The following is a 27,978-nucleotide window of genomic DNA, read 5'->3' as shown; positions in this document are numbered from 1 at the left end:
TGGGTGGAGGACATCATCTCTGAAAATAGGGTCCCACAGCTGCACCCCAACAGTTTGAGCATCACTCTTAGATGAGTACATACCCTCAGAGCAGAAGGGGGCGAGTAACCATTCACTGTGTCACTGAGGAGGATAGCATTCGCCAGGGATTACTCCGGAGTGGTTGTTGTGGTGGGATGCAGGTCTGGACAGCTGTCGTCATCCTATTAGATAGATAAGAATTTATATATGTCTGTTTATGCTATAAATAGAATCTGTCACCCCCCCCGCGAGACGTATATGGCCTATTAATATGAGCATACAGGTAATAGAAATGTTAAGCTAGTCCTACCTGCATGCCTCATATTAATGGTCTTGTTGTGGATAAATTTTAGATTCTGTCTTTATGCTAATGATCAGCCCAATGACTCATCATAACGCACAGCTTCATCAGCTTTGGAAGTGGAAATAGGTACCCTTACCTCTTGGCCCGTCTGCAGTTGCACAAATTGTACCAACAACATGTCCGCCCCTGTCCACCCCTGAATGGAACCATAGGAAGGATGAAACTACAGCTACAGAGGTGACTGTCTGATAGCCTAGCTCGAATACCCACCTCTCCTGAAGACCCTTTCAGCTTTTGAGACTTGGGTGGAGGACATCATCTCTGAAAATAGGGTCCCACAGCTGCACCCCAACAGTTTGAGCATCACTCTTAGATGAGTACATACCCTCAGAGCAGAAGGGGGGGCGTAGCCGTTCACTGTGTCACTGAGGAGGATAGCATTCGCCAGGGATTACTCCGGAGTGGTTGTTGTGGTGGGATGCAGGTCTGGACAGCTGTTGTCATCCTATTAGATAGATAAGAATTTATATATGTCTGTTTATGCTTTAAATAGAATCTGTCACCCCTCCCGTGAGACGTCTATGGCCTATTAATATGGGCATACAGGTAATATAAATGTTAAGCTAGTCCTACCTGTATGCCTCATATTAATGGTCTTGTTGTGGATAAATTTTAGATTCTGTCTTTATGCTAATGATCAGCCCAAAGACTCATCATAACGCACAACTTCATCAGCTTTGGAAGTGGAAATTGGTACCCTTACCTCTTGGCCCGTGAGCAGTTGCACAAGTCGTACCAACAACATTTCCGCCCCTGTCCACCCCTGAATGGAACCATAGGAAGGATGACACTACAGCTACAGAGGTGACCGTCTGATAGCCTAGCTCGACTACCCACCTCTCCTGAAGACCCTTTCAGCTTCTGAGACTTGGGTGGAGGACATCATTTCTGAAAATAGGGTCCCACAGCTGCACCCCAACAGTTTGAGCATCACTCTTAGATGAGTACATACCCTCAGAGCAGAAGGGGGCGCGTAGCCCCTCACTGTGTCACTGAGGATAGCATTCACCAGGGATTACTCCGGAGTGGTTGTTGTGGTGGGATGCAGGTCTGGACAGCTGTCGTCATCCTATTAGATAGATAAGAATTAATATATGTCTGTTTATGCTTTAAACAGAATCTGTCAACCCCTCCGTGAGATGTATATGGCCTATTAATATGTGCATACAGGTAATAGAAATGTTAAGCTAGTCCTACCTGTATGCCTCATATTAACGGTCTTGTTGTGGATAAATTTTATATTCTGTCTTTCTGCTAATGATCAGCTCAATGACTCATCATAATGCACAGTTTCATCTGCTTTGGAGGTGGAAGTTGGTCCCTTTACCTCTTTGCCGTGTGCAGTTGCACAAGTTGTGCCAACAACATGTCTGCCCTTGCTCACCCCTGAATGGAACCATAGGAAGGATGTCACTACAGCTACAGAGGTGACCGTCTGATAGCCTAGCTCGACCACCCACCTCTCCTGAAGACCCTTTCAGCTTTTGAGACTTGAGTGGAGGACATCATCTCTGAAAATAGGGTCCCACAGCTGCACCCCAACAGTTTGAACATCACTCTTAGAAGAGTACATACCCTGAGAGCAGAAGGGGGCGCGTAGCCATTCACTGTGTCACTGAGGAGGATAGCATTCGCCAGGGATTACTCCGGAGTGGTTGTTGTGGTGGGATGCAGGTCTGGATAGCTGTCGTCATCCTATTAGATAGATAGATAAGGATTAATATATGTACCTCATCGCCCGTGTGCAGTTGCAAAAGTTGTACCAACAACATGTCCGCCCCTGTCCACCCCTGAATGGAACCATAGGAATGATGACACTACAACTACAGAGGTGATCGTCTGATAGCCTAGCTCGACTACCCACCTCTCCTGAAGACCCTTTCAGCTTTTGAGACTTGGGTGGAGGACATCATCTCTGAAAATAGGGTCCCACAGCTGCACCCCGACAGTTTGAGCATCACTCTTAGATGAGTACATACCCTCAGAGCAGAAGGGGGTGCGTAGCCTCTCACTGTGTCACTGAGGAGGATAGCATTCGCCAGGGATTACTCCGGAGTGGTGGTTGTGGTGGGATGCAGGTCTGGACAGCTGTTGTCATCCTATTAGATAGATAAGAATTTATATATGTATGTTTTATGATTTAAACTGAATCTTTCCCTCCACACCCGAGACGTATATGACTTATTAATATGGGCATACAGGTAATACAAATGTTAATCTAGTCCTACCTGTATACCTCATATTAATGGTCTTGTTGTGGATAAATTTTATATTCTGTCTTTATGCTAATGATCAGCCCAATGACTCATCATAACGCACAGTTTCATCTGCTTTGGAGGTGGAAATTGGTCCTCTTACCTCTTGGCCCGTGTGCAGTTGCACAAGTTGCATCAACAACATGTCTGCCCTTGTTCACCCCTGAATGGAACCATAGGAAGGATGACACTACGGCTACAGAGGTGACCGTCTGATAGCCTAGCTCGACTACCCACCTCTCCTGAAGACCCTTAGAGCTTTTGAGACTTGGGTGGAGGACATCATCTCTGAAAATAGGGTCCCACAGCTGCACCCCAACAGTTTGAGCATCACTCTTAGAAGAGTACATACCCTCAGAGCAGAAGGGGGCGCGTAGCCATTCACTTTGTCACTGAGGAGGATAGCATTCGCCAGGGATTACTCCGGAGTGGTTGTTGTGGTGGGATGCAGGTCTGGATAGCTGTCGTCATCCTATTAGATAGATAGATAAGGATTAATATATGTACCTCATCGCTCGTGTGCAGTTGCACAAGTTGTACCAACAACATGTCCGCCCCTGTCCACCCCTGAATGGAACCATAGGAAGGATGACACTACAGCTACAGAGGTGACCGTCTGATAGCCTAGCTCGACTACCCACCTCTCCTGAAGACCCTTTCAGCTTTTGAGACTTGGGTGGAGGACATCATCTCTGAAAATAGGGTCCCACAGCTGCACCCCAACAGTTTGAGCATCACTCTTAGATGAGTACATACCCTCAGAGCAAAAGGGGGCGCGTAGCCATTCACTGTGTCACTGAAGAGGATAGCATTCGCCAGGGATTACTCCGGAGTGGTTGTTGTGGTGGGATGCAGGTCTGGACAGCTGTCGTCATCCTATTAGATAGATAAGAATTAATATATGTCTGTTTATGCTTTAAACAGAATCTGTCAACCCCTCCGCGAGTTGTATATGGCCTATTAATATGTGCATACAGGTAATAGAAATGTTAAGCTAGTCCTACCTGTATGCCTCATATTAATGGTCTTGTTGTGGATAAATTTTATATTTTGTCTTTATGCTAATGATCAGCCCAATGACCCATCATAACGCACAGTTTCATCTACTTTGGAGGTGGAAATTGGTCCTCTTACCTCTTCGCCCGTGTGCAGTTGAATCAACAACATGTCTGCCCTTGTTCACCCCTGAATGGAACCATAGGAAGGATGACACTACAGCTACAGAGGTGACCGTCTGATAGCCTAGCTCGACTACCCACCTCTCCTGAAGACCCTTTCAGCTTTTGAGACTTGGGTGGAGGACATCATCTCTGAAAATAGGGTCCCACAGCTGCACCCCAACAGTTTGAGCATCACTCTTAGATGAGTACATACCCTCAGAGCAGAAGGGGGCGCGTAGCCTCTCACTGTGTCACTGAGGAGGATAGCATTCGCCAGGGATTACTCCGGAGTGATGGTTGTGGTGGGATGCAGGTCTGGACAGCTGTTGTCATCCTATTAGATAGATAAGAATTTAAATATGTATGTTTTATGCTTTAAACAGAATCTGGCAACCCCTCCGTGAGATGTATATGGCCTATTAATATGTGCATACAGGTAATAGAAATGTTAAGCTAGTCCTACCTGTATGCCTCATATTAATGGCCTTGTTGTGGATAAATTTTATATTCTGTCTTTCTGCTAATGATCAGCTCAATGACTCATCATAATGCACAGTTTCATCTGCTTTGGAGGTGGAAATTGGTCCTCTTACCTCTTGGCCCGTGTGCAGTTGCACAAGTTGCATCAACAACATGTCTGCCCTTGTTCACCCCTGAATGGAACCATAGGAAGGATGACATTACAGCTACAGAGGTGACCGTCTGATAGCCTAGCTCGACTACCCACCTCTCCTGAAGACCCTTTCAGCTTTTGAGACTTGGGTGGAGGACATCATCTCTGAAAATAGGGTGCCACAGCTGCACCCCAACAGTTTGAGCATCACTCTTAGAAGAGTACATACCCTCAGAGCAGAAGGGGGCGCGTAGCCATTCACTTTGTCACTGAGGAGGATAGCATTCGCCAGGGATTACTCCGGAGTGGTTGTTGTGGTGGGATGCAGGTCTGGATAGCTGTCGTCATCCTATTAGATAGATAGATAAGGATTAATATATGTACCTCATCGCTCGTGTGCAGTTGCACAAGTTGTACCAACAACATGTCCGCCCCTGTCCACCCCTGAATGGAACCATAGGAAGGATGACACTACAGCTACAGAGGTGACTGTCTGATAGCCTAGCTCGACTACCCACCTCTCCTGAAGACCCTTTCAGCTTTTGAGACTTGGGTGGAGGACATCATCTCTGAAAATAGGGTCCCACAGCTGCACCCCAACAGTTTGAGCATCACTCTTAGATGAGTACATACCCTCAGAGCAAAAGGGGGCGCGTAGCCATTCACTGTGTCACTGAAGAGGATAGCATTCGCCAGGGATTACTCCGGAGTGGTTGTTGTGGTGGGATGCAGGTCTGGACAGCTGTCGTCATTCTATTATAGATAAGAATTTATATATGTCTGTTTATGCTTTAAATAGAATCTGTCACCCCCCGCGAGACGTGTATGGCCTATTAATATGAGCATACAGGTATTAGAAATGTTAAGCTAGTCCTACCTGTATGCCTCATATTAATGGTCTTGTTGTGGATAAATTTTAGATTCTGTCTTTATGCTAATGATCAGCCCAATGACTCATCATAACGCACAGTTTCATCAGCTTTGGAAGTGGAAATTGGTACCCTTACCTCTGGCCCGTGTGCAGTTACACAAGTTGTACCAACAACATGTCCGCCCCTGTCCACCCCTGAATGGAACCATAGGAAGGATGACACTACAGCTACAGAGGTGACCGTCTGATAGCCTAGCTCGTCTACCCACCTCTCCTGAAGACCCTTTCAGCTTTTGAGAATTGGGTGGAGGACATCATCTCTGAAAATAGGGTCCCACAGCTGCACCCCAACAGTTTGAGCATCACTCTTAGATGAGTACATATCCTCAGAGCAGAAGGGGGCGCGCAGCCCCTCACTGTGTCACTGAGGAGGATAGCATTCGCCAGGGATTACTCCGGAGTGGTTGTTGTGGTGGGATGCAGGTCTGGACAGCTGTCGTCATCCTATTAGATAGATAAGAATTAATATATGTCTGTTTATGCTTTAAACAGAATCTGTCAACCCCTCCGCGAGTTGTATATGGCCTATTAATATGTGCATACAGGTAATAGAAATGTTAAGCTAGTCCTACCTGTATGCCTCATATTAATGGTCTTGTTGTGGATAAATTTTATATTCTGTCTTTCTGCTAATGATCAGCTCAATGACTCATCATAATGCACAGTTTCATCTGCTTTGGAGGTGGAAATTGGTCCTCTTACCTCTTGGCCCGTGTGCAGTTGCACAAGTTGCATCAACAACATGTCTGCCCTTGTTCACCCCTGAATGGAACCATAGGAAGGATGACATTACAGCTACAGAGGTGACCGTCTGATAGCCTAGCTCGACTACCCACCTCTCCTGAAGACCCTTTCAGCTTTTGAGACTTGGGTGGAGGACATCATCTCTGAAAATAGGGTCCCACAGCTGCACCCCAACAGTTTGAGCATCACTCTTAGAAGAGTACATACCCTCAGAGCAGAAGGGGGCGCGTAGCCATTCACTGTGTCACTGAGGAGGATAGCATTCGCCAGGGATTACTCCGGAGTGGTTGTTGTGGTGGGATGCAGGTCTGGATAGCTGTCATCATCCTATTAGATAGATAGATAAGGATTAATATATGTACCTCATCGCCCGTGTGCAGTTGCACAAGTTGTACCAACAACATGTCCGCCCCTGTCCACCCCTGAATGGAACCATAGGAAGGATGACACTACAGCTACAGAGGTGACCGTCTGATAGCCTAGCTCGACTACCCACCTCTCCTGAAGACCCTTTCAGCTTTTGAGACTTGGGTGGAGGACATCATCTCTGAAAATAGGGTCCCACAGCTGCACCCCAACAGTTTGAGCATCACTCTTAGATGAGTACATACCCTCAGAGCAAAAGGGGGCGCGTAGCCATTCACTGTGTCACTGAAGAGGATAGCATTCGCCAGGGATTACTCCGGAGTGGTTGTTGTGGTGGGATGCAGGTCTGGACAGCTGTCGTCATCCTATTATAGATAAGAATTTATATATGTCTGTTTATGCTTTAAATAGAATCTGTCACCCCCCCGCGAGACGTGTATGGCCTATTAATATGAGCATACAGGTATTAGAAATGTTAAGCTAGTCCTACCTGTATGCCTCATATTAATGGTCTTGTTGTGGATAAATTTTAGATTCTGTCTTTATGCTAATAATCAGCCCAATGACTCATCATAACGCACAGTTTCATCAGCTTTGGAAGTGGAAATTGGTACCCTTACCTCTGGCCCGTGTGCAGTTACACAAGTTGTACCAACAACATGTCCGCCCCTGTCCACCCCTGAATGGAACCATAGGAAGGATGACACTACAGCTACAGAGGTGACCGTATGATAGCCTAGCTCGACTACCCACCTCTCCTGAAGACCCTTTCAGCTTTTGAGAATTGGGTGGAGGACATCATCTCTGAAAATAGGGTCCCACAGCTGCACCCCAACAGTTTGAGCATCACTCTTAGATGAGTACATATCCTCAGAGCAGAAGGGGGCGCGCAGCCCCTCACTGTGTCACTGAGGAGGATATCATTCGCCAGGGATTACTCCGGAGTGGTTGTTGTGGTGGGATGCAGGTCTGGACAGCTGTCGTCATCCTATTAGATAGATAAGAATTAATATATGTCTGTTTATGCTTTAAACAGAATCTGTCAACCCCTCCGCGAGTTGTATATGGCCTATTAATATGTGCATACAGGTAATAGAAATGTTAAGCTAGTCCTACCTGTATGCCTCATATTAATGGTCTTGTTGTGGATAAATTTTATATTTTGTCTTTATGCTAATGATCAGCCCAATGACCCATCATAACGCACAGTTTCATCTACTTTGGAGGTGGAAATTGGTCCTCTTACCTCTTCGCCCGTGTGCAGTTGAATCAACAACATGTCTGCCCTTGTTCACCCCTGAATGGAACCATAGGAAGGATGACACTACAGCTACAGAGGTGACCGTCTGATAGCCTAGCTCGACTACCCACCTCTCCTGAAGACCCTTTCAGCTTTTGAGACTTGGGTGGAGGACATCATCTCTGAAAATAGGGTCCCACAGCTGCACCCCAACAGTTTGAGCATCACTCTTAGATGAGTACATACCCTCAGAGCAGAAGGGGGCGCGTAGCCTCTCACTGTGTCACTGAGGAGGATAGCATTCGCCAGGGATTACTCCGGAGTGATGGTTGTGGTGGGATGCAGGTCTGGACAGCTGTTGTCATCCTATTAGATAGATAAGAATTTAAATATGTATGTTTTATGCTTTAAACTGAATCTTTCCCTCCCCACCCGAGACGTATATGACTTATTAATATGGGCATACAGGTAATACAAATGTCAAGCTTGTCCTACCTGTATACCTCATATTAATGGTTTTGTTGTGGATACATTTTATATTCTGTCTTTATGCTAATGATCAGCCCAATGACTCATCATAACGCACAGTTTCATGTGCTTTGGAGGTGGAAATAGGTCCTCTTACCTCTTGGCCCGTGTGCAGTTGCACAAGTTGCATCAACAACATGTCTGCCCTTGTTCACCCCTGAATGGAACCATAGGAAGGATGACACTACAGCTACAGAGGTGACCGTCTGATAGCCTAGCTCGACTACCCACCTCTCCTGAAGACCCTTTCAGCTTTTGAGACTTGGGTGGAGGACATCATCTCTGAAAATAGGGTCCCACAGCTGCACCCCAACAGTTTGAGCATCACTCTTAGATGAGTACATACCCTCAGAGCAGAAGGGGGCGCGTAGCCTCTCACTGTGTCACTGAGGAGGATAGCATTCGCCAGAGATTACTCCGGAGTGGTGGTTGTGGTGGGATGCTGGTCTGGACAGCTGTTGTCATCCTATTAGATAGATAAGAATTTATATATGTATGTTTTATGCTTTAAACTGAATCTTTCCCTCCCCACCCGAGACGTATATGACTTATTAATATGGGCATACAGGTAATACAAATGTTAAGCTAGTCCTACCTGTATACCTCATATTAATGGTCTTGTTGTGGATAAATTTTATATTCTGTCTTTATGCTAATGATCAGCCCAATGACTCATCATAACGCACAGTTTCATCTGCTTTGGAGGTGGAAATTGGTCCTCTTAACTCTTGGCCCGTGTGCAGTTGCACAAGTTGCATCAACAACATGTCTGCCCTTGTTCACCCCTGAATGGAACCATAGGAAGGATGTCACTACAGCTACAGAGGTGACCGTCTGATAGCCTAGCTCGACTACCCACCTCTCCTGAAGACCCTTTCAGCCTTTGAGACTTGGGTGGAGGACATCATCTCTGAAAATAGGGTCCCACAGCTGCACCCCAACAGTTTGAGCATCACTCTTAGAAGAGTACATACCCTCAGAGCAGAAGGGGGCGCGTAGCCATTCACTGTGTCACTGAGGAGGATAGCATTCGCCAGGGATTACTCCGGAGTGGTTGTTGTGGTGGGATGCAGGTCTGGATAGCTGTCGTCATCCTATTAGATAGATAGATAAGGATTAATATATATACCTCATCGCCCGTGTGCAGTTGCACAAGTTGTACCAACAACATGTCCGCCCCTGTCCACACCTGAATGGAACAGAAGGAATGATGACACTACAGCTACAGAGGTGATCGTCTGATAGCCTAGCTCGACTACCCACCTCTCCTGAAGACCCTTTCAGCTTTTGAGACTTGGGTGGAGGACATCATCTCTGAAAATAGGGTCCCACAGCTGCACCCCAACAGTTTGAGCATCACTCTTAGATGAGTACATACCCTCAGAGCAGAAGGGGGCGCGTAGCCTCTCACTGTGTCACTGAGGAGGATAGCATTCGCCAGGGATTACTCCGTAGTGGTGGTTGTGGTGGGATGCAGGTCTGGACAGCTGTTGTCATCCTATTAGATAGATAATAATTTATATATGTATGTTTTATGCTTTAAACTGAATCTTTCCCTCCACACCCGAGACGTATATGACTTATTAATATGGGCATACAGGTAATACAAATGTTAATCTAGTCATACCTGTATACCTCATATTAATGGTCTTGTTGTGAATAAATTTTAGATTCTGTCTTTATGCTAATGATCAGCCCAAAGACTCATCATAACGCACAGCTTCATCAGCTTTGTAAGTGGAAATTGGTACCCTTACCTCTTGGCCCGTGTGCAGTTGCACAAGTCGTACCAACAACATGTCCGCCCCTGTCCACCCCTGAATGGATCCATAGGAAGGATGACACTACAGCTACAGAGGTGACCGTCTGATAGCCTAGCTCGATTACCCACCTCTCCTGAAGACCCTTTAAGCTTCTGAGACTTGGGTGGAGGACATCATTTCTGAAAATAGGGTCCCACAGCTGCACCCCAACAGTTTGAGCATCACTCTTAGATGAGTACATACCCTCAGAGCAGAAGGGGGCGCGTAGCCCCTCACTGTGTCTCTGAGGATAGCATTCACCAGGGATTACTCCGGAGTGGTTGTTGTGGTGGGATGCAGGTCTGGACAGCTGTCGTCATCCTATTAGATAGATAAGAATTAATATATGTCTGTTTATGCTTTAAACAGAATCTGGCAACCCCTCCGTGAGATGTATATGGCCTATTAATATGTGCATACAGGTAATAGAAATGTTAAGCTAGTCCTACCTGTATGCCTCATATTAATGGTCTTGTTGTGGATAAATTTTATATTCTGTCTTTCTGCTAATGATCAGCTCAATGACTCATCATAATGCACAGTTTCATCTGCTTTGGAGGTGGAAATTGGTCCTCTTACCTCTTGGCCCGTGTGCAGTTGCACAAGTTGCATCAACAACATGTCTGCCCTTGTTCACCCCTGAATGGAACCATAGGAAGGATGACATTACAGCTACAGAGGTGACCGTCTGATAGCCTAGCTCGACTACCCACCTCTCCTGAAGACCCTTTCAGCTTTTGAGACTTGGGTGGAGGACATCATCTCTGAAAATAGGGTCCCACAGCTGCACCCCAACAGTTTGAGCATCACTCTTAGAAGAGTACATACCCTCAGAGCAGAAGGGGGCGCGTAGCCATTCACTGTGTCACTGAGGAGGATAGCATTCGCCAGGGATTACTCCGGAGTGGTTGTTGTGGTGGGATGCAGGTCTGGATAGCTGTCGTCATCCTATTAGATAGATAGATAATGATTAATATATGTACCTCATCGCCCGTGTGCAGTTGCACAAGTTGTACCAACAACATGTCCGCCCCTGTCCACCCCTGAATGGAACCATAGGAAGGATGACACTACAGCTACAGAGGTGACCGTCTGATAGCCTAGCTCGACTACCCACCTTTCCTGAAGACCCTTTCAGCTTTTGAGACTTGGGTGGAGGACATCATCTCTGAAAATAGGGTCCCACAGCTGCACCCCAACAGTTTGAGCATCACTCTTAGATGAGTACATACCCTCAGAGCAGAAGGGGGCGCGTAGCCTCTCACTGTGTCACTGAGGAGGATAGCATTCGCTAGGGATTACTCCGGAGTGGTGGTTGTGGTGGAATGCAGGTCTGGACAGCTGTTGTCATCCTATTAGATAGATAAGAATTTATATATGTATGTTTTATGCTTTAAACTGAATCTTTCCCTCCCCACCCGAGACGTATATGACTTATTAATATGGGCATACAGGTAATACAAATGTTAAGCTAGTCCTACCTGTATACCTCATATTAATGGTCTTGTTGTGGATAAATTTTATATTCTGTCTTTATGCTAATGATCAGCCCAATGACTCATCATAACGCACAGTTTCATCTGCTTTGGAGGTGGAAATTGGTCCTCTTACCTCTTGGCCCATGTGCAGTTGCACAAGTTGCATCAACAACATGTCTGCCCTTGTTCACCCCTGAATGGAACCATAGGAAGGATGTCACTACAGCTACAGAAGGTGACCGTCTGATAGCCTAGCTCGACTACCCACCTCTCCTGAAGACCCTTTCAGCTTTTGAGACTTGGGTGGAGGACATCATCTCTGAAAATAGGGTCCCACAGCTGCACCCCAACAGTTTGAGCATCACTCTTAGATAAGTACATACCCTCAGAGCAGAAGGGGGCGCGTAGCCTCTCACTGTGTCACTGAGGAGGATAGCATTCGCCAGGGATTACTCCGGAGTGGTGGTTGTGGTGGGATGCAGGTCTGGACAGCTGTTGTCATCCTATTAGATAGATAAGAATTTATATATGTATGTTTTATGCTTTAAACTGAATCTTTCCCTCCACACCCGAGACGTATATGACTTATTAATATGGGCATACAGGTAATACAAATGTTAATCTAGTCCTACCTGTATACCTCATATTAATGGTCTTGTTGTGGATAAATTTTAGATTCTGTCTTTATGCTAATGATCAGCCCAAAGACTCATCATAACGCACAGCTTCATCAGCTTTGTAAGTGGAAATAGGTACCCTTACCTCTTGGCCCGTGTGCAGTTGCACAAGTCGTACCAACAACATGTCCGCCCCTGTCCACCCCTGAATGGAACCATAGGAAGGATGACACTACAGCTACAGAGGTGACCGTCTGATAGCCTAGCTCGATTACCCACCTCTCCTGAAGACCCTTTCAGCTTCTGAGACTTGGGTGGAGGACATCATTTCTGAAAATAGGGTCCCACAGCTGCACCCCAACAGTTTGAGCATCACTCTTAGATGAGTACATACCCTCAGAGCAGAAGGGGGCGCGTAGCCTCTCACTGTGTCACTGAGGAGGATAGCATTCGCCAGGGATTACTCCGGAGTGGTGGTTGTGGTGGTGTCACATCTCCGACAGATTTGGGGCCTGCTGTTCCGGTCGCAGCCACTAGGAGGCGCCGGGCCGCTACTTCGCCGTCAGACTCGGGGACGGCTGTTCCTGCCTCGGCCACTGGGAGGCGCCGTGGTTCTATTACGTCGCCGTCAGACTCAGGGCCTATGGTCCCAGCTTTAGCCACTAGGAGGCGCCGGTCTGTCACGTCACCGTTGGATTCGAGGCCTGCTGTTCCGGTCACGGCCACTAGGAGGCGCCAGACCGCCACTTCACTGTCAGACTCGGGGACAGCTGTTCCTGCCTCGGCCACTGGGAGGCGCCGTGGTCCGCCCGTGAGTTATGGTGGTGACAGAGAAGTGGCTCCTGCGCAGGCATCTGGTGGGCGCAGGCTCCGCCCCTCTGTCAGTCATCAGGGGGTTACTGCAACTCCATCTGGCCTGGTCTTGGGGGCGGCCCTAATGACATCACCAGTCCAGGAACCTGTGAGGGATGACCTGATCCCTCAAATACCTTGGGACTGGTCTTGCAAGTTGCCGGATATATTCTTGGTTCCCCTGTGTGTTACTTAGTGATTGATTTCTGTTTGACTCTGACCTCAGCCTGGATTTCTGACCCCTCTTTTGCCTGACGATTCTGTACTTCTGCTACTCTCCTGGTTTGTGACCTTGGCCTGGATATTCTGACTCTGCTACTTCCTAACGATTCTGTACCTCTGCTGCACTCCTGGTTTTTGACTCTGACCTTGGCCTGAAATTGACTCTGCTATTGCCTGCCGTTTTTGTACTTCACTCTGACGACCGTCCTGCTCTGGCCGCTGCTCCTATTCAGACAGTACCTCCTGGGCTCTGTTGTAAATCCAGATCCCTGTATAGGGGTAAAGGGTATCAGTGTTTCTCGGGGTGTTGCCTGGCTGCAGCCCAGAACCGCAGACGGACGTTACATTATATCCGGCCCTAAAATTAACTGCTTCTTGTGTATATACCCAACATATACAAAAGCAGTCTCCCTGAACTTTTTTTTTTTTTCTTCTTCTGACTAAGCTGATTTTTAGCCTGAACACCTGTTGCAGTGCACAGCCTGGAAGATCTCTCTCATTTTCTTGGACAACTATGCGGCAGTCTGGAGTCTTCAGGGAGAGAGCTGCACCTCAGAGATCCATGCTCCTGGCACGTCGACCTCTGGGCAACTGCTCTGGCTATGGTTGCCCAGGAGCTCAGGTATTGCCCGCAGATGCGGCTAAAGTTTTATTACCCATTTCAGTTTCATGTGGTCAGAAATTGCTGTGTTTAAATGCGTATGTGGATAGTGGCTCTGAAGGAAATTTTATGGATTCCTTGATTGCTAGGAATCTGGGTGTAACTCTACTAAAACTTAATGCCCCTATTAAAACCACGGCTATTAATGGCACGTCCATTATTCAGGAGGGGGTTAAGTTTGTTACTGCCAAGGTTGCTATGTCTGTGGGAGCCTTACACACTGAGCTGGTGTCATTTTTTTGTGATGGACAATTTAACCTCTGCAGTTATTCTGGGTATGCCATGGCTACGCCAGCACAATCCTATCATCGACTGGCACTTGGGTGACGTTGTACGCTGGAGCCCACAGTGTCAGAAAAATTGCATATCCTTGGCAGTAAACCAAGTTAAGGTTAAAACCCTCCACATACCATTTGCTTTCAGAGATTTTGAGGATGTCTTTTCTATTGTAGAATCTGAAAAGCTACCCCCTCACAGAGAGTATGATTGCCCTATTGATCTGATTCCGGATGCCCGTCTCCCTAAGGGAAGAATATTTAATCTCTTTGGCCCAGAGCGTCAGGCCATGAATGACTATATTGCAGATAGCCTAAGAAAAGGGTTTATCAGACCGTCCATTTCTCCAGTTGGGGCTGGGTTCTTCTTTGTGGAGAAGAAAGATGGTGGTCTCAGACCCTGCATTGATTATCGGGAGTTGAATGCAATCACTATAAAAAACCAGTATCCGCTTCCACTCATCCCTGATCTTTTTAATCAGCTAACAAGAGCCCGTTGGTTTACTAAACTTGACCTCCAGGGGGCATATAATCTGGTCCGCATAAGAAAGGGAGATGAGTGGAAAACGGCCTTCAATACACCCCTTGGCCATTTTGAGTACCTGGTTATGCCGTTCGGACTCAGCAACGCACCTGCCGTATTTCAGCACTTTGTTAATGATATTTTTAGAGACATTTGTGGGGTGTATGTCGTGGTGTATTTAGATGACATTCTGATTTACTCTGCTGACCCTGTGACACACTCTCAACACGTCTGTTCTGTGCTACAAAGACTACGTGAACACTCCTTGTTTGCTAAACTGGAGAAATGTGTCTTTTTTGCTGAGGAGGTACAGTTTTTAGGATACATGGTTTCAGGTAAAGGCTTCCGCATGGATCCTGCTAAAGTCCAGCCTATTAAGGCTTGGGTGCAACCAAAATCGCTGAAAGCGCTGCGGCGATTTTTGGGGTTCGCTAATTATTACCGCAAGTTTATTAGAGGTTTCTCAGAGATTGCCAAGCCACTCACGGATCTGACCCGGAAAGGGGTGGACGTGGCCAACTGGAATCCTGAGGCAATTCAGGCGTTTTCTACGTTAAAAGAGAGGTTTGTGGCCAACCCATTTTTGGTTCAGCCGGATCTGGACCGTCCATTTATTGTGGAGGTGGATGCCTCTGAAGTCGGAGTGGGAGCAGTGCTATCACAAGGCACTACATCCCTCACTCAGCTTCGTCCATGTGCGTTTTTTTCCCCGCAAATTCTCTCCCACGGAGAAAAACTATGATATTGGGAATCGGGAACTATTGGCAATTAAATGGGCCTTCGAGGAATGGCGTCACTTCCTCGAGGGCGCCAAACACAAGATCACGGTAATTACCGATCATAAGAACCTGACATACCTAGAATCAGCAAAAAGGTTAAATTCTAGACAAGCAAGGTGGGCATTGTTTTTCTCTAGGTTTAATTTTATAATCACCTTCCGCCCTGGTACAAAAAATGTGAGGGCCGATGCCCTCTCTCGCAGTTTCTGCCCCTCACAAGCCGAGGACTGTGAACCAGTTCCGATATTGGCCACTGGGATCATTGTGTCCGCAGTGTCATTGGACCTTCTGGAGGAGATCCGTAAATCCCCAGAACAAGCCCCTGACACTACGCCACCCAACAAATTGTTCGTTCTGCCTGCGTTTCGCCTACAAGTGCTTAGAGAATCACATGACTCTGTCTTAGCAGGCCATCCTGGTCTCAATAATACCGCCAGATTGATAACTAGGAATTTTTGGTGGCTGACGGTGGTTAAGGACTGCAAAGATTATGTCTTAGGATGTGAGGTCTGTGCCCGCGCCAAGTCCTCCCATACTCGCCCTGCCGGCTGGCTCCAGTCCTTGCCCATCCCCGAGAGTCCATGGACCCACATCTCCATGGACTTCATTACGGACCTACCGTCCTCAGATGGAAAGACGTGTATCTGGGTGGTGGTGGACAGGTTCAGTAAACAATGTCATTTTGTCCCCCTGTCGGGGTTACCTAACTCGGAAACGTTGAGTAAACTGTTTATTGTACATGTGGTACGTTTACACGGTGCCCCGGTCAATATTGTGTCTGACAGGGGTACCCAATTCGTGTCAAAGTTCTGGAGGGCGTTCTGTAAACGCATTGGTATTGAGCTATCTTTTTCCTCGGCTTACCACCCTGAAACCAATGGGCAAACCGAACGTGTCAACCAGGCTCTGGAGCAATACCTTCGTTGCTACATCTCAGAACACCAGTCCGATTGGGCAGAACATCTGCCACTGGCCGAGTTTGCCCTAAACAATCAGTATCAGGACTCCATTAAGTCTACCCCCTTTTTCTGCAACCACGGGCTGCATCCGCGCTTTGGCTCATTCTCGGCCAGAATGTCGGAGCTTCCTGGGGTAGAGAAAAATATACATCGTTTAAAAACCATTTGGTCTGAGGTAAACTCTAACTTGAAAGGGGCCCGGGTTAGACAGACCTCAGCAGCGAACAAACGGCGATCCAAAGGACCGCACCTGGGAGTTGGAGACAAAGTTTGGCTCTCCACCAAAAACATCAAGCTTAAAGTACCGTCTGCCAAACTGGGTCCCAGATTTATTGGTCCATACGAGATTATAGAGGTGATTAACCCGGTGGCCTTCCGTTTAAAACTCCCTCAGTCTTTCAAATTACCCAATGTCTTCCACAAGTCTCTCCTCAAGTTGTACCGCTCCCCAATTCACCCTGTCCCATCCCCTCCTCCTCCCGTTTCGGTCGGAGGGTCCTTGGAGTATGAAGTCCAGGGTGTCCTTAACTCTCGCCTTGTAAGAGGGTCCGTACAGTATCTGGTACACTGGAGGGGCTACGGCCCGGAGGAGAGGTCCTGGGTCCCTGCGCGGGACATCCATGCAAAAGCACTAATTAGAAGGTTTCACCTCCTTCACCCTGACAAACCAGGTTTTGAGGGTCCGGAGGCCCCTCTTGGAAGGGGGGGTACTGTCACGTCTCCGACAGATTTGGGGCCTGCTGTTCCGGTCGCAGCCACTAGGAGGCGCCGGGCCGCCACTTCGCCGTCAGACTCGGGGACGGCTGTTCCTGCCTCGGCCACTGGGAGGCGCCGTGGTTCTATTACGTCGCCGTCAGACTCAGGGCCTATGGTCCCAGCTTTAGCCACTAGGAGGCGCCGGTCTGTCACGTCACCGTTGGATTCGAGGCCTGCTGTTCCGGTCACGGCCACTAGGAGGCGCCAGACCGCCACTTCACTGTCAGACTCGGGGACAGCTGTTCCTGCCTCGGCCACTGGGAGACGCCGTGGTCCGCCCGTGAGTTATGGTGGTGACAGAGAAGTGGCTCCTGCGCAGGCATCTGGTGGGCGCAGGCTCCGCCCCTCTGTCAGTCATCAGGGGGTTACTGCAACTCCATCTGGCCTGGTCCTGGGGGCGGCCCTAATGATATCACCAGTCCAGGAACCTGTGAGGGATGACCTGATCCCTCAAATACCTTGGGACTGGTCTTGCAAGCCGCCGGATATATTCTTGGTTCCCCTGTGTGTTACTTAGTGATTGATTTCTGTTTGACTCTGACCTCAGCCTGGATTTCTGACCCCTCTTTTGCCTGACAATTCTGTACTTCTGCTACTCTCCTGGTTTGTGACCTTGGCCTGGATATTCTGACTCTGCTACTTCCTAACGATTCTGTACCTCTGCTGCCCTCCTGGTTTTTGACTCTGACCTTGGCCTGAAATTGACTCTGCTATTGCCTGCCGTTTTTGTACTGCACTCTGATGACCGTCCTGCTCTGGCCGCTGCTCCTATTCAGACAGTACCTCCTGGGCTCTGTTGTAAATCCAGATCCCTGTATAGGGGTAAAGGGTATCAGTGTTTCTCGGGGTGTTGCCTGGCTGCAGCCCAGAACCGCAGACGGACGTTACAGGTGGGATGCAGGTCTGGACAGCTGTTGTCATCCTATTAGATAGATAAGAATTTATATATGTATGTTTTATGCTTTAAACTGAATCTTTCCCTCCCCACCCGAGACGTATGTGACTTATTATTATCGGCATACAGGTAATACAAATGTTAAGCTAGTCCTACCTGTATACCTCATATTAATGGTCTTGTTGTGGATAAATTTTATATTCTGTCTTTATGCTAATGATCAGCCCAATGACTCATCATAACGCACAGCTTCATCTGCTTTGGAGGTGGAAATTAGTCCTCTTACCTCTTGGCTCGTCTGCAGTTGCACAAGTTGCATCAACAACATGTCTGCCCTTGTTCACCCCTGAATGGAACCATAGGAAGGATGACACTACAGCTACAGAGGTGACCGTCTGATAGCCTAGCTCGACTACCCACCTCTCCTGAAGACCCTTTCAGCTTTTGAGACTTGGGTGGAGGACATCATCTCTGAAAATAGGGTCCCACAGCTGCACCCCAACAGTTTGAGCATCACTCTTAGAAGAGTACATACCCTCAGAGCAGAAGGGGGCGCGTAGCCATTCACTGTGTCACTGAGGAGGATAGCATTCGCCAGGGATTACTCCAGAGTGGTTGTTGTGGTGGGATGCAGGTCTGGACAGCTGCCATCATCCTATTAGATAGATAAGAATTTATATATGTCTGTTTATGCTTTAAACTGAATCTTTCCCTCTCCACCCGAGGCGTATATGACTTATTAATATGGGCATACAGGTAATAGAAATGGTAAGCTAGTCCTTCCTGTATGCCTCATATTAATGGTCTTGTTGTGGATAAGTTTTATATTCTGTCTTTATGATAATGCTTTGTTGTTTCTCTGATCCCACAAAATGACTTTATTTTCATTGTTCTGATTGGTTATATGTGTTATCTTTGTTTTGTCTGTTTTCTGTATTTGTTTGTTTTCTTTTCTGTTATTGGCACTGTAATTTTGCACTTTATGTATTTGACCAAAGGGTTAAACTAAATGACTCTAAAGAAATTAGATTTAGTTAGCAAAATGTTTAGTGGGAATGTGTTATGAAGCTTTTAGGTTTTGGACATTGACCACTATCTGGTCATTATTAACCAATGTGTATATTATTGCCATTATTTATTATTATAGCTCCATTTTTTCCATGGTGCCATGGTGCTTTACATGTGAAAAGGGGTGTACATAATAAACACAAGTACAACAATCTTAACCCCTTAATGTCCAATGACGGACATAGTCCATCATTGGACATCTCCCCCGCTTTGATGAGGGCTCCGGCGGTGAACAGCTGACATGTGCCTGCAATAGGCGCAAGTGGAATCGCGATCCACCTTTGCCTATTAACTAGTTAAATGCTGCTGTCAAACACTGACAGCGGTATTTAACAAGCGCTCTGGCCGCGTGGTCAGAAATACGCGCACCGCTGTCCTCCGTCACGTGATAAGGGGGTCACAAATGCGTTGGAACAACAATCAGAGGTCTCCTGGACACCTCTATGGTTGTTGATGCCGGATTGCTATGAGCGCCACAATGTGGACAGCGCTCATAGCAATGCTGTATTTCTGCTACATATAGGCGATCTGCTCATCGCCTAGATGTAGCAGTGGCGATCAAGCTTTGGCAGCTTCTAGCCTCCCATGGAGGCTATTGAAGCATGCTAAAAGTAAAAAAAAAATGTATTTAAAAAGATGAAAAAAAATAGAAAAATATAAAAGTTTAAATCATGCCCCATTCAAAATTAAACAATAAAAATAAAATTAAACATACACATATTTGGTATCGCCACATTCAGAATCGCCCAATCTATCAATAAAAAAAAGGATTAACCTGATCGCTAAACGGTGTAGCGGGAAAAAAAATAAAAAAAACAGAATTACTTCTTTTTGGTCGCTGTGACATTGCATTAAAATGCAATAACGGGCGATCAAAAGAACATATCTCCGCAAAAGTGGTATCATTAAAAACGTCAGCCTTATCTCAAAAACATTCGTCAACAATAACCAGAAAATGTCCAATCCTTTAAATCATAGTTTAAAGTTTTGCAAGAATTTACTTTAAATTTTGTCACCCCTTATATCATAAAATAATAAATCAAAAGAAACGACTTTTCTAATAGACTGGCATGTCTAGAAGAGATCCCTTATTAGCAGTCACCTCATTATCATAATAGGCAGGATTACAATGAGAGTTAATAGAATTCACCATTCACAGTAGGTAGTGTCACAGCTCACCTCTTCCCCCTTCCTGCACAATGACATCTTCATGTCACTAAACATGAGAACATGAATAGAAAACTCTGCCAAGGAAATAGAGTCCCTTATAATGTCTTATGATATATATACTGTACATGTATATGTCCAATGTCCATATCTTCAAACAGGCAAGAGAGCAGCTTCCATAAATGTACAGGAAACAGAATACAATCATCTGCAATCAGAAATACAGATTGTACAAAAGATTATAACAATCTGATTTCAATTAGTTTAAAAATTTTATAAATGTATGTGACACATTCCCTTAAAGAAAAATAAGTAAAAAATATACCTAAAAAGATTATTGGATATTTTAAGAAATGTTTAATACGTTAGAGTAGAGTAGGGCCCTGCCAAAAGAGTCTACCTTGTCGTGGTGGCAGGCTTAAAAAACCTGTTGGTCAAAACAAAAGCTGATGGTTACGTTTGTGGTATCGTTACATGGGAACTATTAATGTGTGATTGGTGACGACGGGGAAGAAGAGTTTTTCCAAGAGTGGGCAATGGGACTGTGCAAAGTTCGAAGGGTGTAGGCGGGGCTTGGGGGTAGAGGCAGAACTGGGGTGGAGCCTGGGTGGAGTCTCAAGGGAGCCCGAAAATTTTGCCATTATGGGGCCCTGAAATTCCTTTTGGTAGCCCTGATCAGGAACATAGCTAGCTTACATAATATGTGATAATGAAACTATCAAACTGGTGAGATACTCTCAAAGAAATGATAATTCCATTGTTTTACCCTTGATCTTAATATCTCTTGGTACATGTATCAGAGACACAATAACTATTATTGCTTTGTGATAGTTCCTTCTCCCATTTTCCTTTATTTTCCCTTGTTTTACCATATTTTTCCTTTTCTCTTACTTCATGTTGTTTAACTCCATTTTATATAATATTTAGAACATTTTCAATAAAAACAGTTTGAGCAACAAATGGAATATCTGCTTAGTATAAAAAATGCTTTCGTGACTCCTTCGTGAACCTCATGTGCTAAAGAAGAGCCACGTTCAGCTGAACGACGGAGAAGGATGATAATGGACTTTATCTGGTCACTTCATGAACATTTTTGATGGTGCCCATCAGGACGTGGCCAGGTGGCATTGCTGCGATTTTTTTTTTTTTTTTTTTTTTTTTTTTTTTTTTTCTCATGCCAAATTAGTATGAGAAAAAAAATAGCAGATCTGCTCTGCCCAGGGGTATAACATTGGGTCTTGTGCTATCTGATAAAACATCAGATAGTTCTAGGCCATATTATATGGTTATGTGAACAAACTCTTATTGTAACAAAGTATTTTTTTTTTAACTTGGAACTTCTGTGATCATGTTGGTTAACTATCCATAACAGGACCCCTCTATTACTGACACCTGTAGAAGGTCACTTACACACCTGCAGTAAACAGATTTCCCTTGTGTAATATTGTAAGAGGTTAGTTGGATGCAGTGAAGAGCCGGAGGCAGAGAAGGGGTTAACAAGATTTACTACAACAGGTTATGGAAGTACAAGGAATACTCAGCGCAGGGAGATCAAATCAACAGTGGGAAAATGCAGAAACTCTGAGCGCAACAACAGGACTTCCACAAAAAACACAATATTTTGAAAAGGGTGATCGAAAAAGAGATAACTTATTGCTTGAAGATTTTGTTGGGGGAATGCTGGAATATCTCCCGCCGGCGTCATAGACCGTGGACAACGTCTCTGGCTCTGTTATGGAGGAACGAAAAGCACTGTCTCCCCACTAGGAAATGTCATTGCAACATTTCACAACCCTAGCTGGCCATGTGGTGTGTGACACATAAGCAGACACATCTTGTTTCATTTATGAAGGATGGACTCTTAAAGTCAAAGAGCCTATTTTTACAGGGGCATCAGGCAGCATTAATCTTCCTAAAGGGACATTATTAAACAGTGGGTCTCCTATGTTGTTATTGCCTATGCAGTGAGTGGATGGACTGCCAAGAATTACGACGCAACCCAATACCCCTTTCACGAGAGGTACAAGAGGGCTTCCTGAAAAAATGTTGCATTGAATGCAAGGCCTGCCCTGCCCCAAAGTTACATGCACCCCTATAAGTTTTTGAAGCCATGTACTGGAAGGGCACAGGAAAATCCACTTCACATTATTCATTTCGCACTCTCATACTGTTTTTTTATACATTGACAGCAAAGCCTGTTGTTCTGCCTTCTTCCATGTATGACGCTGTGTGGATTCCAGCATACGGCTAAACCCTTCATCCACTCCCAGTAACAAGACTGTATGGGTGCTTAAGTCTATATTTATTAGGATGATGTGAACAACAATGGTAAATGATAAAGGATGATATATTGGAGGAAATTGGTGAACACAATATGGATGAGATCGGAGATATAGAAGTGGATGATATCGGAGATATAGAAGTGGATTATTTTGGGTAAAAACTATAAATAAACAGACAGAGCAAAATGTCAGTGCTGGCAGATAACATCACAGCAATAATATAAGGTGCTATTATAACAGTAAAGCAATGATAAACAGCAGGCATTATTACAAATTGCTGTTACATCAGTAGGCATCACCACAGAGGCTGAACAATACAACACACAATGCAGTGAAAAGAGAAAAGAGATATATAAACAACTTAGGCTGCAAGCATTGTGCTAACTGAACAATGGGGCATCTGTCTAACATGCAGTGTAAAAGCTTTACAAGGAACTGAAAATACATTGCAACATCATGGGGCTTCATCATGGCCAGCCAACACAGATACACAACACATATCACATAACTGCATTAAACCCTCACCGGAATCCGCTTGATATAAGCAGTGATTTTGCAGGGAGCTGGACACTTGTGAGCAGCTCTGGGATCTGAGGGAAAATGGCTACATCCTTCAGCACTGGAAGATGAAGGGGCGGTTCCGAACAGAATAACAATTAAGGGAAAAGGAGCCCCTAACTCCAAGAATAGGAAAAAGAAGGGCAACTACGACATCTAATGGCCATAGTTGGAACAGCACTTAAGAAATGTCTTGCTGCACATGAATGGGCAGAACACTTTGCTGCCAAGTCATATGCACCCCAATAAGCCTTTGAACCTGGATACTGGATGGGCACAGGAAAATCCAATTCACATTATTCATTTTGTACTCCCATATTCTTTTCTTATTCATTGACAGCAAGGCCTGCCCCGCTGCCAAGTCATATGCACCCCAATAAGAATTTGAAACCACGTACTGGATGGTCACATGAAACAAAAGTTTCCATTAATATTTTAGTTTATATTACCATAAAGTTTGTCCCTAAAGTGAATGCAAGACCTGGCCCTAATTTGCACTCACCACAATCCCCCTTGTAAGAAACATGGGGGAGGCTTTCATAAAAAATTCACATTACAAAGGAGCGTTTCATCTATACTTGGAATGCCCAAACACAAACATTCCCCCCTGGGGGTACATATCAACATAGCATGTACATTTTTTTTTTTTTAGGGGCATCATAAACACCTTGCAAAACTGTAACGTGGTTTCCTACACAGTTGCTGCTGGGAAGGTGCAGATTTTCAGTAAAAATATGGCAGACGAATCACTGGATGAAGTGATCAGGAAAAGGGGCATGGTAATGACAGGAATGGGAACATACATGATTAATAACAGTAGTGGCTATGGGAGGTATGAGATCCAGGATACAGCCTACAATGATTAGTCGTTTAGCCACCATTAATTACCAGAATGGTTTTCATGCCCGTCAGAAGATCGGTGTAACAGATGCACGTGTGAGACTCGGCCTAAAAAATGCCCGTCCAAAATATGTTGCCAAAGACGCACGTGTCTGTATAAAGGGCAAAGTGCAACATGTTCGTGAGATGCTGAATTAGAGAAAGCAGGTCAGCGTTGGAGGAAAACCAAACAAACTGATACTCGTGGAAAACTAAGTTTAAAGAGGAGTGCACCGTCCGTGACTACAGTATAAACACACCCGTGGCATAAGCTTCTTCATCTTCACCCATACATATTACCAATAATATCCAAATGTCCCAGTTGAAAACAATTTGTCCTAGTGTAACGAACACTAAGGATTGCCACTAAACGTACAAAACCACGACCATTTGTAACACCAGATTTCCTCTTTACAAATTATGGAAGATGATGGTATTGATGACGACTTTGAAATTAACCACATCCACACCAAGAAGATGAAGATCACAGCTGCAAAAAAATGTGCAAAAAAGTCCGTGAATGTTTGGAAAATCATTTTCTCTTGGGCAAAGTTTCCCTCTTACTAAAGTGGTACTGAATGATGCATACAAAACTCTCATGTCTACTCAGCGTGAGATGCTTGAAAGGTGATGTGTTCTGATTTGTCCATGTCCACTTTTTAAAGCGAGCAGAAAAGAAGGATGATACAGCCTGAAGACATGTGATTTTGGTCAGTAAGAAGGTGATGTCAGGTACAGATAGGTAGATGTGTGTGTCATCGGCGTAGTGATGATATTGCAAACCGTGCCATTACATCAGCTGTCCCAGGCCGAAGGTGTAGATGGAGAAGAGTAGGGATCCTAGAACTGAGCCTTGGGGAACACCAAAATACAGGTGTTGAGGTGAGGAGGTGGTGTGGGAGAGGGAGAAAATGAATGTCCCCCTAACAGTCTTGTTGTTTTTTAAAGACTCTGCCGATAACCCATAAAAGGCCATTTGCACCACCGCCATGCCCGCATCAGCAAGGGTAGCAAAACTACCAGCCTTACCACCACCAGCATGATCAGGCACATGGCAGCAAAGCACACGACTCTGTTGGTTGAACATCAGGCTCCATGAACAGTGTCTACGGGTGATACCACTGCTTCTTCCACTGTTGTGCGTGCAAGCCAATCCCCTGCCCATGTTGCATGCAAAGATGCCTCCTGCCCTGCATCTGTAGTTGCACACAAACTCAACTAGCACCATTAACAAGCACGTCCACGTCCACGTCCTTGTCCCAACGCAGCATTCAGTTGTCCATACCCCAGTCCTTGGAATGCAAGCTTTATTACGCAGCCAACGCCACAGGACTTAATTCACACATTTCTCATCCACTTGCACTTGAAATGTTGCATTTTAGGCTCATGGGAGACGGAAGCTTTCCGCAACCTGATGGCGGTGACCGTCACAAGGTACTTGGTCCCCACCCACCACAATTTCTCCCGGTCTGCCGTCACAACATTACACAAGCAAGCACGTGTCCCACAACATTACCCGGGCCCTCAACAATGCTGTTACAAGGAAAGTGCACCTAACCACAGACACGTGGACAAGTGCTTGTGGGCAGTGACGGTACATCTCGCTGGTAGCACAGTGGGTTAGCGTAGAAGATGTCATGACCCAGTTGGACATTGGGAGACCATGTCACAGATGTATGGAGGAGACAGGTTGTGGAAGGGTTTGTATGTCATAGTTAAGATTTTGAACTGTAGCCTATGGGCAATAGGAAGGCAGTGAAGGGCCCGGCAGAGGAGAGGCTGGGGAATAACGGAGGGACAGTTGGATTACTCTGGCAGCAGATAGGATAGATTTGAGTGGTTCAAGAGTGCTAGAGGGGAGGCCAGCGAGTAGAAGGTTGCAATAGTCGAGGCGGGAGATCATGAGGGCGTGCACAAACATTCTGAAGTTTCTTGGAATGTACAGATCCAGGAAATGTTTTTGAGTTGTAGTGGGCAGGAGGAGGCAAGGGTTTGGATTTGTAGCTTGAAAGAGAGGGCAGAGTCGAGGATCAAACAGAGGCCACGAACAAGTGGGACTATTTGTCCCGGTGTGCCTTCCCGGCATTACACAGGTACGTGTCCCATAACATTACCCGTGCCGTCCAGAATGCTGTTACTGGTAAAGTCCAGCTAACCACAAACACGTGGACAAGTGCTTGTGGTCAGGGACGGTACATCTCACTGAGGCACACTGGATTAACATAGTAGAAACCGGGACCCACTCCGACTTTGGTATCGTGCACATCCTCCCAACCCCGAGTATTGCGGGTCCTACATCAATCTGGGTTGCCCACACAGTCTACAGCTCCTGCACCTCCTCCTCCTTCGCCACCTCTTCAGCCTCCATCTCCAAAAGTAGCACATCAGTCACAAGCTGGAAACACTGAGGCACTGCCTCATCCAAGCAGCAATAGGCTATTCTGAAGCTAATATGCTTAGGTGACAAACCGCAAAATGATGAAGAGTTGTGGACAGCTCTAAAAGAGCAGGCAGATCTGTGGCTGACACCGCTGAACCCACAGTCAGGCATGGTTGTGTGTGACAATGGCTGGAACCTGGTGGCTGGTCTGTGGCGATGCGAGCTCACACATGTGCTATGGCTGGCTCATGCGCTTAATCTCATTTGTCAATGTTTTCTGAAAAGCGACACAGAGCTGACAGATCTGCTAGGAAAAGTACAACTCTCTGCGTACCCATTTTGAAAGTCAGCTCCATCTTCATCCGCCCTTGCTGTGCCTCAGCGGCGCTTGCAGCTTCTGGCCAATCAGATGTGGAGGAGCAGAGGAAAACAATGTCTGCCTTGCTCCTCAGCTTCATTCCATCTGTTGAAGCTGAGGAGGGAGGTGCCTGACCACTGACCTGCCCCACAGAGCCCGCGATCGCCGCCTCTGCCACCGCCGCCGCCGCTGCTAGCACCACCGCTGCTGTGTGCTGAGGACAGGTACTCCCCCTCCTGTCCTCCAACCCCACCCGACCTCCGCTCCCTCCCCCTGCCCCCCCTGATCACCACCTGAACGGGTGATCACCCCCTGCCCCCCTAATCACCTGCTGCATTTGCTCACCTCCTCCTGCAGGCTCCATTTGCTCCCCTCCTCCCTCCTGCGCATGACAGCTCCATTTTCTCTCCTCCTCCCCTTGTGATCACCCCCTAATCAGCCCCTGCCCCCCCAATCACCTGCTGCTGCCATCTGCATCTTCTGCTGGTCCTCTGCTCCCCTCCAGCCCCCAACCGCACCTGAGAGCCCCATCCTCCCCTGGTAATCACCCCCTGATCACCTGCTGCCGGCTTCATCTACAGCTGGTCCTCTGCTACCCTCCTGCCCCCCCCGCACCTGACAGCCCCATCCTCCTCTGGTGATCACCCCCCCAGTGATCACCCCCTGATCACCTACGGCTGCTGCCGGCTCCATAAACAGCTTGTCCTCTGCTCCCCTACTGCCCCCCCAGCGCCTGTCAGCTCCATCCTCCCCTGGTGATCACCCCCTGCCCCCTTGATCACCCCTGCCCCGCTGATCACCCCCTGATCACGTGCTGCTACTGCCGGCTCCATCTCCATCTGCTGCTGCATCTCCTCAGCCCCTTCCTGCCTCGCCCGCGCCTGACTGCCCTCTCCCACGCCTGACTGCCCTCGCCCGCTCCTGACTGCCCTCGCCCGCTCCTGACTGCCCTCGCCCACTCCTGACTGCCCTCGCCCGCTCCTGACTGCCCCCGCCCACGCCTGACAGCCCCATCCTGCAGTAGAAAGTTTTTCACCAAACACTCGCACATACACACGCCCACGCACACTATATGAAAGCTTTTTACACACGCACACACCACACACACAATGTCCCGCTCATCCCAGTCACAAAGGGTCTACTCAGTTGAGGAGGCATATGACATTATTGCCTCCGAAACTGATAGTGAGGAGGACCCCACCTTTCCCTATACCTCCCACTCTTCCTCTTCCAGCGACACAGACT

General features: G+C 46.7%; 1 long non-coding RNA gene across 3 annotated transcripts in view; it reads right to left on the bottom strand.

Annotated features, from left to right (window-relative positions):
* The window catches only part of LOC141084843 (uncharacterized), a 96,784-nt gene extending 85,413 nt beyond the window's left edge, over positions 1-11,371 (bottom strand). Inside the window, exons 1-15 of one of the 3 annotated variants that reach the window (XR_012231135.1) lie at positions 11,257-11,371; positions 10,229-10,972; positions 9,601-9,720; positions 9,197-9,316; positions 8,569-8,688; positions 7,941-8,060; positions 7,208-7,442; positions 6,700-6,819; positions 5,047-6,415; positions 4,643-4,762; positions 3,397-3,516; positions 2,993-3,112; positions 1,338-1,454; positions 711-830; positions 84-203 (exon numbers count right to left, since the gene is read on the bottom strand). This is a non-coding gene — a long non-coding RNA (uncharacterized lncRNA). The remainder of the gene's footprint in view (positions 1-83; positions 204-710; positions 831-1,337; positions 1,455-2,992; positions 3,113-3,396; positions 3,517-4,642; positions 4,763-5,046; positions 6,416-6,699; positions 6,820-7,207; positions 7,443-7,940; positions 8,061-8,568; positions 8,689-9,196; positions 9,317-9,600; positions 9,721-10,228; positions 10,973-11,256) is intronic. The other 2 variants (XR_012231136.1, XR_012231137.1) reach the window with 2 other exon arrangements.
* Positions 11,372-27,978: the final 16,607 nt, after the last annotated feature.

This window comes from Dendrobates tinctorius, unplaced genomic scaffold (genome assembly GCF_039654945.1).
Source record: "Dendrobates tinctorius isolate UK_male_01 unplaced genomic scaffold, ASM3965494v1 ptg000027l, whole genome shotgun sequence".
Lineage (NCBI taxonomy): Eukaryota > Metazoa > Chordata > Amphibia > Anura > Dendrobatidae > Dendrobates > Dendrobates tinctorius.
The sequence above is the reverse complement of the archived record's forward strand: the minus strand, read 5'-3'. Positions and strand labels throughout refer to the sequence as shown.